General features: G+C 48.5%; 1 protein-coding gene across 1 annotated transcript in view; it reads right to left on the reverse strand.

Annotated features, from left to right (window-relative positions):
• Nucleotides 1–3,760, reverse strand: part of CYRIA (CYFIP related Rac1 interactor A) — a 105,349-nt gene extending 101,589 nt beyond the window's left edge. Inside the window, exon 1 of the mRNA XM_082671781.1 lies at nucleotides 3,711–3,760. The gene's annotated coding sequence lies outside the window, so the exon portion shown is untranslated. The remainder of the gene's footprint in view (nucleotides 1–3,710) is intronic.
• Nucleotides 3,761–11,143: the final 7,383 nt, after the last annotated feature.

Here is an 11,143-nt window from a genome sequence, read left to right on the forward strand (position 1 = left end):
AGACAGGTTAGATACTCCCTCAGGATCCCACACTTAGGACACAGTAGTAGTACAGTTTGAGCTCATGGCTGGTTCCCAAAGTCCGCTTTCTTCCCAAACACCATGTTGCCTTGTCAGGTAATTCATGTAGCCTTTGCGAAAGGATTTTGACCAAGATGAAATAGGAGCCAGAGGCTACTATGAGTGGATGAATGAAGACTCAGCAAGGGGGCTTCCCTGGTGGCGCAGTGGATGGGAACCCACATGCCAATGCAGGGGTCATGGGTACGAGCTCTGGTCCGGGAAGATCCCACGTGCTGCGGAGCAACTAAGCCCGCGCACCACAACTACTGAGCCTGTGCTCTAGAGCCCGCACGCCACAACTACTGAAGCCCCTGCGCCTAGAGCCTGTGCTCTGCAACCAGAGAAGCCACTTCAATGAGAAGCCCGCGCACTGCAATGAAGAGCAGCCCCTGCTTGCTGCAACTAGAGAAAGCCCGTGAGCAGCAACGAAGACCCGACGCAGCCAATAAATTAAAAAAAAAAAAAAAAAAAAAAGACTCAGCAAGGAAGGCAGGGCTGGCTCCTGCCACATGCCTCTCTCCCCCGACACTGCTCACAGAACTGAGGGGCTCGGGAGTCATCACCCATCCATCGCTGCGAGGGCCTGACCGAGGGCTTGCCAGGTGGGCGGTGCTAAGAGAGCTGTATTTCAGCCGCAAAGTACAGGCTGCCTGATTCAACCATAAAGGGGTGGGTGGCTAGTCAAGTCACCATCTCTGGGCTTCACATCTCCCTGCCTTTTTCCCGATCACACCACTTCTTCGAAGGTGTCATAAGGATCTCTTTTCATGACTGTCTTTGCCCCCAGACTACATTCTTTGAAAGCAGGAATAGTGTTCATGTTTTTTAAATCCCCAGTTCCCCAAAGTGTATTTGGTACAGAGTAGATGCTCAGTTAATGGAAGGTGCATAAAGAAAGAAATGGATTGATTCAGCATCAACTCTGGACAAGATGACTAGAGCATGCCTCCACTCCTGAGATTTTATACCTTAATTATTCCTAAATCAGTTCTTGATCTCTGGGCGGTGGTCTGGGGTCTCTTTAACACTGACACCTCCCAACAGGAGAAGAACATTATGCGCCCTTCAGGCTTTCAACTTTGTAAAGCAATCCCTGTAAACTACTCCATTCAATCCTACAAAAACAAGCAAATGTAACCATTCAGACAGATGCTATCAACCCCATTTGAAAGGTTGAAACTGAGGCCCATGTGAGTGAACTGACTGCCCCAGGGCTGGAATTTGACAATGAGGCTGCGGACTCCCTGGTTTTTTCATGCTACCACGGTGCTTTTCCAGCTCATTACTAACAGGCCTAGAGCACTGGCAATGTGAAGGGAGAAAGGGGAGGGATGGGAAAGAAAAGAGTGTGCAGTGAAGGGAAAAATAAAAGGGAAAAGGGGGGCAGCTTCTCTGGAGGGTGTCGCTGACAGCTGACCGCCGGTGACCCAGGGCCGGACAGCTCTGAACTCCTCGCCCAGGGTTGACTTGGGAAGGTCTCCTGGGTTCTCAGTGTCCCCGGCTCACCCGGCTGCATCTAAGCCCTGAGAGTAAAAGCAAACTGAACGCTTCTGGGTGCTGAGCAAAAACAGGAAGTCACAAGTGCCTTGACTCTCCTCCCAACTTGAGTCCCCAACAGTGGGGTCAAAGGTGCGCGAGGGACCTGATAGGCCGCTCTCTGGCAGTGGCCTCCATGGGAGTCCAGTGGGGAAACGGGGGAAAACCCTTCAATGAGTCTCCCAGCACATGGGTTTGGGGGAGCTCTGTTGGTCCTCTGGGAGCAGGACCTGGAAGCCCTCGGGGTGGCCAGGCAGTGAGCTGGGCTTTTGCACGCCAGCTCCATCACTTTTCCATCCATTCAACAAAATCTCAGCACGGACGATGTGCTAAAAGCAGAGTGACCTGAGGGAAATAGCTCACTTTGAGCTTAGTTTTGTCATCTGCAGAGTGGGGACGGCCCCTACCTCACAGAGCTGCCTTGAAGATGAAAGGAAATCAACATTAGCGGGCTTCTGCATCACACTTGGGTCTATTATTAGCACCGAGGCAGCGGGCTACCCACTGTGTGCCTGAGACTGTGATGCCTCTGCCGCCCTCCCAGAGCTGGGGGCAGGAGGGAGTGTGGCCAGGTCTGTCCCCACCTCTTTCCCCGACTCTCCTCTCACAGGAGCCTGGGGCCAGGAAGAGGTGAAGTTCTGCCAGCCCCCAGCCTGGGCCCAGCGCCCATGTTTATGACTGTTTATTTCAGAGCAAATAGAAAGGAGAAATTAGAGCCATAAAAGACAGAACAACAGACCAATAAAAAGCAGCTCCCAGAAGAGTCAGAAGAAGGAAGAGAGGCAAAACTGTCACCATAGCAACACAAGACAGAAGCAGGCAGGAAAAACAGCCCCTGCTCTGCCCTCTCTCTTCACAGCAAAGCAAGCCCTCGGACCCCCTTTGGGGCTCAGTGAAAGCCAACGACCCACCCTAAAGCTCTGGCCCCCGGGCCCAGACGCCCAGCCCGACCTGGCTAGCAGCCACCCTCCTCGTGCTGGCCCAGCACACGTCCCAGCCCTCCGTGGTCCCAGCCCAGCTTTCTGTGCCCTGGGGACACAGCACTGTGCAGATGGCCCAGGCCCAACCGGAGTGATGGTGACCAGCAAAAGAGGGGAAAAGTTTCTAACAGGGAAAGGAAGGAAGGCCAGAGGGCTGGGGGGGAGACCGAGGCCCTGAATCCCAGCTCCACTACTCTGCCCTGGGTTCCCCCGGGAGCAGGCAGCCGGGAAACAAGGGCATGGGAGGGGAGGCCAGGGCCAGGATGGTGGACCCTGCACTCCCACCAGCAGGGGCGGAATTCTGGGGAACTGGGGGTGGGGTCAGCAAAGAGACCTGGAGGTCTTAAATGACAAAGCTCTTGGTCCTGGTCTCTGGGGTCACTCGTCAGCAAGTCAGGACAGCTTGGAGGAGGACCCAGGGACCCGCTGGCCCGTCTTGCCAGAGACCGGTCGGTCCTTCGGCTGGCAGGCAAGACAGGTGTCTCCACCAAACAGCCGGGCTGGCCCGGAATCAGCCTTTTGGGAAGTGGGTCAAATTGTTCCCAAAGCTCAGGATCCGTCAAGTCCCTTTCTTTAGACTGGGATTCTGAGATGGAGGAGAGTGATGGCAAGGAGGCCTGGGTGCGGTGCACAGCAGCTGGCTGGCTGGCTAGGAAGAGTCCCTGGCAGGTGGCAGCATTAGAGTCCAGGTGTGCAGGCCCTAGGGACGGGGGTCATCTCTGCCTCTGGGGCTGTAGAGAGTGCTGGGGCGCCGGGCCTCTGGTGGTGGGCATGGGGAAGCAAAATCGGGGGTCTCCTGGAGGAATGGCTTTGGAGCTGAAGATACCTGGCGTCGGGGGTTGGGGGAGGAGGTTGAGTGGCTGAGGGGCGAGGAAGGTGACCTGGAACACAAGCAGGAGGCTGTCCTCGGGAGAAGGGGCAGTGGGGCGCCTAGTCGGACATCTGGACGGCGATCTCTGGAGAAGGGCTAAGGGACTGGGTCCTCGGCTCTCCCTCCCGCCCTCCCCCGAAGGCTGCGTCCGGAGCTGGGGAAGGATGGCAGTGCTCGCCGGGTGCCTCCCGAGCCCGCTTCCCTGCAGGCCCCCGGCCGCGCTCCCCGCCGCGTCCCCGCCGGGCCCGCGCCCCGCTCACCCCGTGCCGCCGCCGCCCTGCTCGGCCGCCGGTCTGCCGCTGCCCCAGCCGCCACCGCTGTGGACGCCTCTCCCGCGGCCGCCGCAGCCTGCGAGACGGCCCCGCAGCCCCGCCCCGCCCCGCCTCGCCTCGCCCCGCCCCGCCTCCAGCCCCGCCTCCAGCCCCGCCGGCTGCGGCCGCCCCGCCCCGGCCCCCGGGGAGCCCCACCCCCGCCGTCTCCAGGCAGGGTCCGCAGACCCGCGCCAGATCCCTTGCGCAGACCATCTCCGCACGCAGAAGCCCCTGCCCTTTTCTAGGCCTTGGCCGTTGGCTTTGCCCTCCAGGAGGAAGCCCGGATGTGCCCCTGCTGCTTCTACACACGGAATCCCTCCGTACCCACTCTTCCTCTAAAAAAAAAAAAAAGACGGGAGAAAGGCCCTTTGATCCACCCCTGGACGCACACCCGCCCTCACATTACTGCTCATGCACCCAGTCAAGCCGTCCCAAACTCCACCCCACTCCCTAATTAGTCTGACTCCTGATCCCAGCTTTCTGCCCTGTCCTCCCCGCACGTACTATTAACAGATTCCCAGCCCTGCGGGCCGCCGTTATCTGATGGGACCACCAAAAAAAGTTTTTGCAAATACTTAGTCCAAAAAATGTAATTACCCTTAAGAGCAAGTCTGCAAAAACACTTGAAAAAATTCTATGAGGCAAGGGAAAGTAGGGGATTACAGTGTCATTGTCATGATCATTGTTTTAAAACATCTGCCATTAGAGAGAGAGATTCAGGAAACCAGAGAGGGCTGCGCAGTGCCAAACAGGTTGTGAGTCAGAGCTCCTGTTGAGGGGGCCCTTCTGCAGGCCCAGGCCTCTCCTGCTTCCTTTCCCAGTCAATCATGAAACTTTATCAAACCCCTACAATGGGCCAAGCCATATGCTGGGGGCTGTGTCAGTTGCTGCAGGAATGTGCGGGTTGCAACATAAGGCGCCCAGGTCCTGGAGTGCAGAAAGCTTCAGGAGACCTTGGCCAAGTCCTTTTACTTTCTGAGTTCCAGGGTCCCCTGCAGGACTTGATGTGCCAACCCAGCCTCCTCCAGACTCTGACAATCAGTCTGAAGAGCTTCCATGAGCTGCTCAGCACAGCTCATGCTCTGAGTTTTGGCAAGAATTCAGACAAGGGCCAGGAGGGCATGGTCTAGTTAGAATGAAACAGTCTCCCAATGGGTAGGGGTCTTTCGGGTTAGAATGAACACGTCCCCATTTTTTATTTGTGTCAATCAAGGTGCCGGTACCTGGACTAGACCCTGTTGTGAATCCCCGCAAAGACGATCCATTTTTACTTTGGGTGGCTCTGTGGAAAAATCCTTCTTGCTACACCACCATACATGATAAAGATGACAGTGAAATTAAACTGTCAATGAGGGGGCAAGTAGGTTGAGACTAAATTTCAGTGGTTTTTATTCACAATATACATTTTTTAAAATGAACCTTAATGTCTTAATTAAACTAAATTTAAACCCAACTGTTCTAATTTCAAGGACATCCTTGTCATGTATTTATTGTTTTAAAGAGATGTCTTGAGCTTGGACAAAGTGTCAGGCACAGTGCTAAACGATGGAATCAGGACACATGTCCCTGGCCTGAGGAGTAGACAGACTGGTTGCCAGCCCAGTTTATGACAAGGCAGAATAGGAAACAGGCTAAGATAGAGGTATTTGCTCTGTGGGCTCAGGACAAGAAGGAGTTCATTGTGATTGGGGAAAATTGGATTCAGATCCTTTTAAGCTGAACCTTGAGGGATGATAAGACTTCAGTAGGCAGGAAATGGGGTCAACGGCACTCCAGGTGGAGGGACAAAGGAGGCGCTCAGGTGGGAAGAGGTCCGGTGTGGTCACGGTACCAAGGGCTGGACAAAGTGAGGCTGAGAGTAGAGCCCCTGAACAGCAGCCTGAGAAGGCTGCACTTGACCCTGGGAGCTCCCGGGGCCCAGACAGCCTTGACTGGAGCCACAAGTAAACAGACTGGTAGGGGGCTGGGGGAAGAAAAGGAGGCAGCAGTGAGAATGATCAGGCGAGAACTACCATCATGAGCCAGGGGCTGAGCGCCGCTCTCCATGCACCAGGTTCTGCTCCTTCACATTGGGAAACGCATTCTCTGAAGCATCTGCAGTGCTGAGAATGATACTTGGCACAAACTGGTACACAATAATATTTACTGAATGAACAATAAGGTTGCAAATGATGGGCATCCCCTCTGGAGACAAAACAACAAGGGCTGATCCCATCCAGGGCTCCTCTCCATCCACTGAGATCCTAGGACAGGTGGAACATTCCTTCTAAATCCCTGGACAAATTAGATTTCCCTTTCGCAGCATAGCTCCTCTTCTTCCTTCGAAAGACATTTCTGCTTCTGAACCTTTGCTCATGTGTATAAATATAAACGTACCTCGGATGTCTCCCTCCTCCATCTCCAGCTACTAAAGACCACTGGTTCCAATGCTAATGATGCCTTCAGGACAGTGGTGGAGTACAGGCTCACACTTCTTTCTTCTGAATTCCTATAAAGTTGACAATCTGAGCCACTTACTCCTCAATTCATCACATATGCAAGTTTCTTGAGGACAAGGACCTTATCTGAGACACAGATAAAACCCCCATTTTATTTGGAGTCAAAGCTGAGCATAAATTCTGATTCTGTCACTCACTAGCTGTGTGAACCCAAGTTACTTAGGCCTTTAGAGTTTCAGTTTTCTCATCTCTAAAATTATACTAATAAAACTTACCTCAGAAGGTTGATGTGAGGGCTGATGTCAACTCTTTGTAGCTGTGAAAGAAAGAATAGTTGTGTGCGTGTGTGCGTGTGTGTGTGTGTGTTGCCTCCTAGTGCCTTGAATAATGCTGGCCATACAGTAAGTGCTCATTTCAGACTTGGTGGTTGGTGGGTTGATTCATAGATGAGGACTTCGAGTGGAGGCTGAACCCCTACAGTTCTCTCTGCTTGCTACTCCACGGGAAGGAGTCTTATTTTGCCCTTCCACTTCACTTGGTTCCCCAGGAATTCTATAGTGCTTGCCCTTTGGCATTACTATAATGGCTTCCAAAGCTGGTGGGTTTTCTTGCCAATTACAGGCCAGGGTTCCTTTATGTAACTAAAGGTTTCTACAGAAACGTGGCCTAGACTTCAGAGGGAGCATAGTAGATTTGATGATGAATATTGGGCCAATTTTCATGGCTGACACACTGCACACTTCCTTGTTGCAAAACGTCACAGCCCAAACTACGTAGAGAAACTTGGTAATGGCTGAAAATCCTTGCCTGTGGCTGAATTGGAGCCTATGACTTAACACAGTTGAATTCATCACTTTTTAAATCACTGAGTGTGTTAGGCTCTTTCAGACCTCCCTTTCTTTGCACATGGTTCTCCTCTGCCTTAAATGACCTTCCATCCTGGTTCATTCACTGAGCTTCTATTCAGTTTTACAATCCTGGCTCTAAAGCAACCCCTCTATAATGCCTCCTTCAACTCTCCAAGGCCAAGTCAAATGTTCTTTCTTGCTGGCTCTCATGGTATTGCATTCATACCTTTATCATATCACTCATAAAGCTGTGTGGATCTGATAAATTTATATGTGGTTGATTTCTGTTATTCCCAGTAACTATGTTCTATGAAGTCACCACAAACTCTGACCTAGCAAATACTGAACCATTGCTCCTAGGGGAAATTCAAGGTTAGGTTCCTGTGAGCTTCTGGTGATAACATTTTCATCAACTCATCGGTATATAACCTTGTTTTATGTGTGTTTCTGCTTAAAAACATCTATTTAATATATACTGTAGATTCATTCATTGAACTCACAGCCAACAGCACTGTAACTCATGCTTGAATGAAGCTTGTCTAACACACATATTTTCTCTGTAAGGCACATCACAGCCTCACACTTAGGAACACTAGACAGCACTTGAGCGCTCTGCTTGGGGACCATTTTAGACCATGAAATTACCAACAAAAAGCACAAAAATGTGAAAAACATGGTACTACATAGACCACAAAAAGAGCACTTGTTTACAGTATGAGAGCTGAAATAAGAAGGCAGAACTTTGCCTTAGTCAACCTCAGCTAGGAACACGCTCCTTGGCGACTCAAACTTTCGCTGCTTCGTGCATGTTGACAAATGACACAGAAGTACCAAGAGTAGTGATTTTGAGATCAGCAAGTCGGGAAATTCACAAATACAGAATCCACAAATAATGAACGTAGGCTGTATGTGTCTCCAGGCTAGACTATAAACTCTGCATCCAGAATCTCTGTCTTATTGGTCTTTGTATCTTTCCAGCACCTCAAAGAGCTCCTGATACATAAAAAAGTCGATGCATAATAAATGCCAGTTGAAGGAATGAAACATTCAGTCCATTTCTTTAGAGATTTTCCCAACCATTTATAAACTTCTATTAACAAAGCAGCAAAACGTCTCGAGTCTTCTCCCATATGAATGTCAAGGACCTGATTAGGTTCCTGTCAGTTACTTGAGAATAGTCCTGCTTTCAAATGCAAGGAACATTCCAAATGGAGCGGAGCCCTCATGTGTGGCATATCTGGATGATACAGATACTGACTTCTAAGATGCCTAAAATGTTATAAACAACACCATCCACCCATCCCCCACAAAATGAGGAGGAACAATAAATTCTCAGGGTCTGGAAAAATAGTGTCAAATGATGGTCAAGAATGGAGAAAAATTACATAGTTCAGAAACTGAAAGGGAGCACAGAGGTGAAATACAGAGTGATAATAGGGAAAGAAAATGGACACCTGGAGGCAGGGAGGCACGAGGGCCATGCAGGAGTTTTGCAGTGAGGTCAGGTTTAAATCTGCTCTCTTCTCCTCCACTTACGGCACCATGACTTTGGGCAGAACTTCCCTCTTCCTTGTTTCTCACGTATATAACATGGGGCGGGGGGATGACAGGACTTACCGTAAAGGATTGTTTATGCAACTGATACTTACTGAGTGTCTACTGGGTGCCAGATAGACACATGAATGAGATAATGAATGTGCAGACAATGAATGAGTACCTAGCACAGTGCCTGGTTAACCCAGCTAGCAAATTTTAAAAGTGATTTTAATTATTTGCATTATAAACTTATTTCTGCTTTCATTCTCTTTTACTTCTCTGATTTGCAAGGATATATGACTTCCATTCTCTTCTAAGTCCAAACCCTTTGATACTCTTCCATAGGTCAGTTGATCTCTATCTTTAACTGACCAGGTAAATCCAGAAATTGCTGATTGCATCAACTTTTGGCACCTTTGACCAAATGAGTCAGCCCATCTAGGGGACTCAACGTCACCCTGCAAAGCTCACACCATCTCCAAAATCACCACAAACAAAGTAATGACACGTGTAAGAGGGCCTTCGAGCAAAGGCTGAGAGCATTTTATAGGCATAGCCGAGTCATCTGTGCAGCATCACAAACAGTTAAGTAGGGGTCACTTCTGACTATACACATTTTATAGCCGGGGAAATGAAAGCTTGGGGGAACTTGTTCAAGGCATCAGCTGAGTCCTGGCCACAGCCATGAAAATAAAACATAGGTGTCATGGATTACAGTTTAGGACCCAGCCTTGAATTCCTTGGACAACCAGATTTCCCTTTTCTTTACAAATAGCTTCTTTTCTTTGCAGGAAATATATCAGTGAGCAAACAGACAGGTTGATTCAGACATAGACCAGGATTCTCTCTCTTGCTATCAGAGATTGTGTCAAAGGCAGGGAGCTAAAAACACAGCTGGGTACCAGGACCATGTTAAAATTCCCACCAAACAGAATGGTTGACCCTACAGAGTTTCTTTACAAGCCCTGATAGCAATATATGAATGTTTTATGTTTAAATGCCCATTATGACAATCACATAAATGGCCATTTTAATGGTTTTCATCCTATTGTGTTTGCCTTTTGACTCTCTAATCACTTGAGAAATGGCATAGAATAGTGATGCTAGCAGGAACCTTGATATATTTAGATCTCATACTTATCTTCTTTTTTTATCCTCCCTTGAACCATTGCCCAGATCAACTCCTTATCAGCTCTTGCCTGAGTTATTCTGACAGCATTCTGATTGGTCCCTCTGCTTTCGTATTCAGCTCATCCAGTTCACCGTCCAGCGATCTTCCTAAGAGACATATATGATCACGGCAGCCCCCTTATTCACACCCCCCGGTGGTTCCCCATCACCCCAGGACAAAGTCTTACATTCTTTGGAGAACTCATATGGTCACTTATAATCTGTCCTTGCTTATTCTTTCTGCCACATTTCTTTCCACTCTTAAAGTATTAGATTGCTCCTCTCTTCCTCCGTATTGATATTTCCTCTTCCTGGAATGTCCCACTCTCCCTTGTCAAATGGATGAGCTCCAAATTACCCTTCCAGGTGGGAGAAATATCACCTTGTAATGAAGTCTTTTCTGGACTCTGATCCTCAGCGTACCCAGGCCCTCTAACTCACTTTATCTCACAGCATTTCAATTCTGCTTCCTGGAATTTATGAATTATATATATAATAGATCTCATATATTAATATATATGTATGTGTATAAATTACATATATAATAAAATGTCTGTGTTTTCAGTGCTTGAAATTTAATGTACACTTAATAATAAGTATCTTTTGAGTTGATCAGAGTTAAACTGAATCCCTTAAGATCCAGAGATTAGAAAAACCGCCCTTTCAAGTTACTTCTGTTAAAGTAAAGCATAAAAGTGTACTCAAGGTAGGAAGAGGTCCAACAACACAGGACCCTTTTCATAGAAAGATCAATTTTAGGGTGCTTTTTTGGTGAATAAATCAAAACCCCTACAACCTGCTATTCTAGTTGTGGGATCTTAAAATCCACATTAGTGATTGTTGATCAAATCCAAAAAATTATTCTCAGCTTCTGATGTTAAAACACTTCCTTTCCTCCTATGCCAACACCTCTATATTTTCTTTGTTTTCATTACACCAAGCATCTTTTTTGTTCTTCCCTGGACATTTGCCTGGGAGGCTGGGGCAAGCTATAAATAATAGTCATCATCATTATAAGACATTATGTACACAGTCTATTTTAGAGCTGAGGACTGACTCACAAGCATGGCCCATTATGACCCTGAGAGAGATGCAGCGATTTCTTGGGGAGAGTCTTGGGCTCTTGAATATTTTACCTGCCTGAGTAGCGTCACTCATGTGACGTGACTGATCAGACGGCAGCCGCTTCATCCAATAAACTCCATCAAACTGCTTCGCATCTGTTAATGGGAGAGGAAATGGAAGAGTTTCTAAAATATGGTGATTTTTATGTCGTTACACATGAATGCAATTGGTATTCTGATTTCCACATTTCATGTATATCCAGGCATTCATGAATCTATTTAATTCATTTTTTAGTTTTAGAATAAAAGAAACTTTACCTTTTATA

The sequence above is a fragment of the Grampus griseus genome (assembly GCF_964374135.1).
Source record: "Grampus griseus genome assembly, chromosome: 15".
Lineage (NCBI taxonomy): Eukaryota > Metazoa > Chordata > Mammalia > Artiodactyla > Delphinidae > Grampus > Grampus griseus.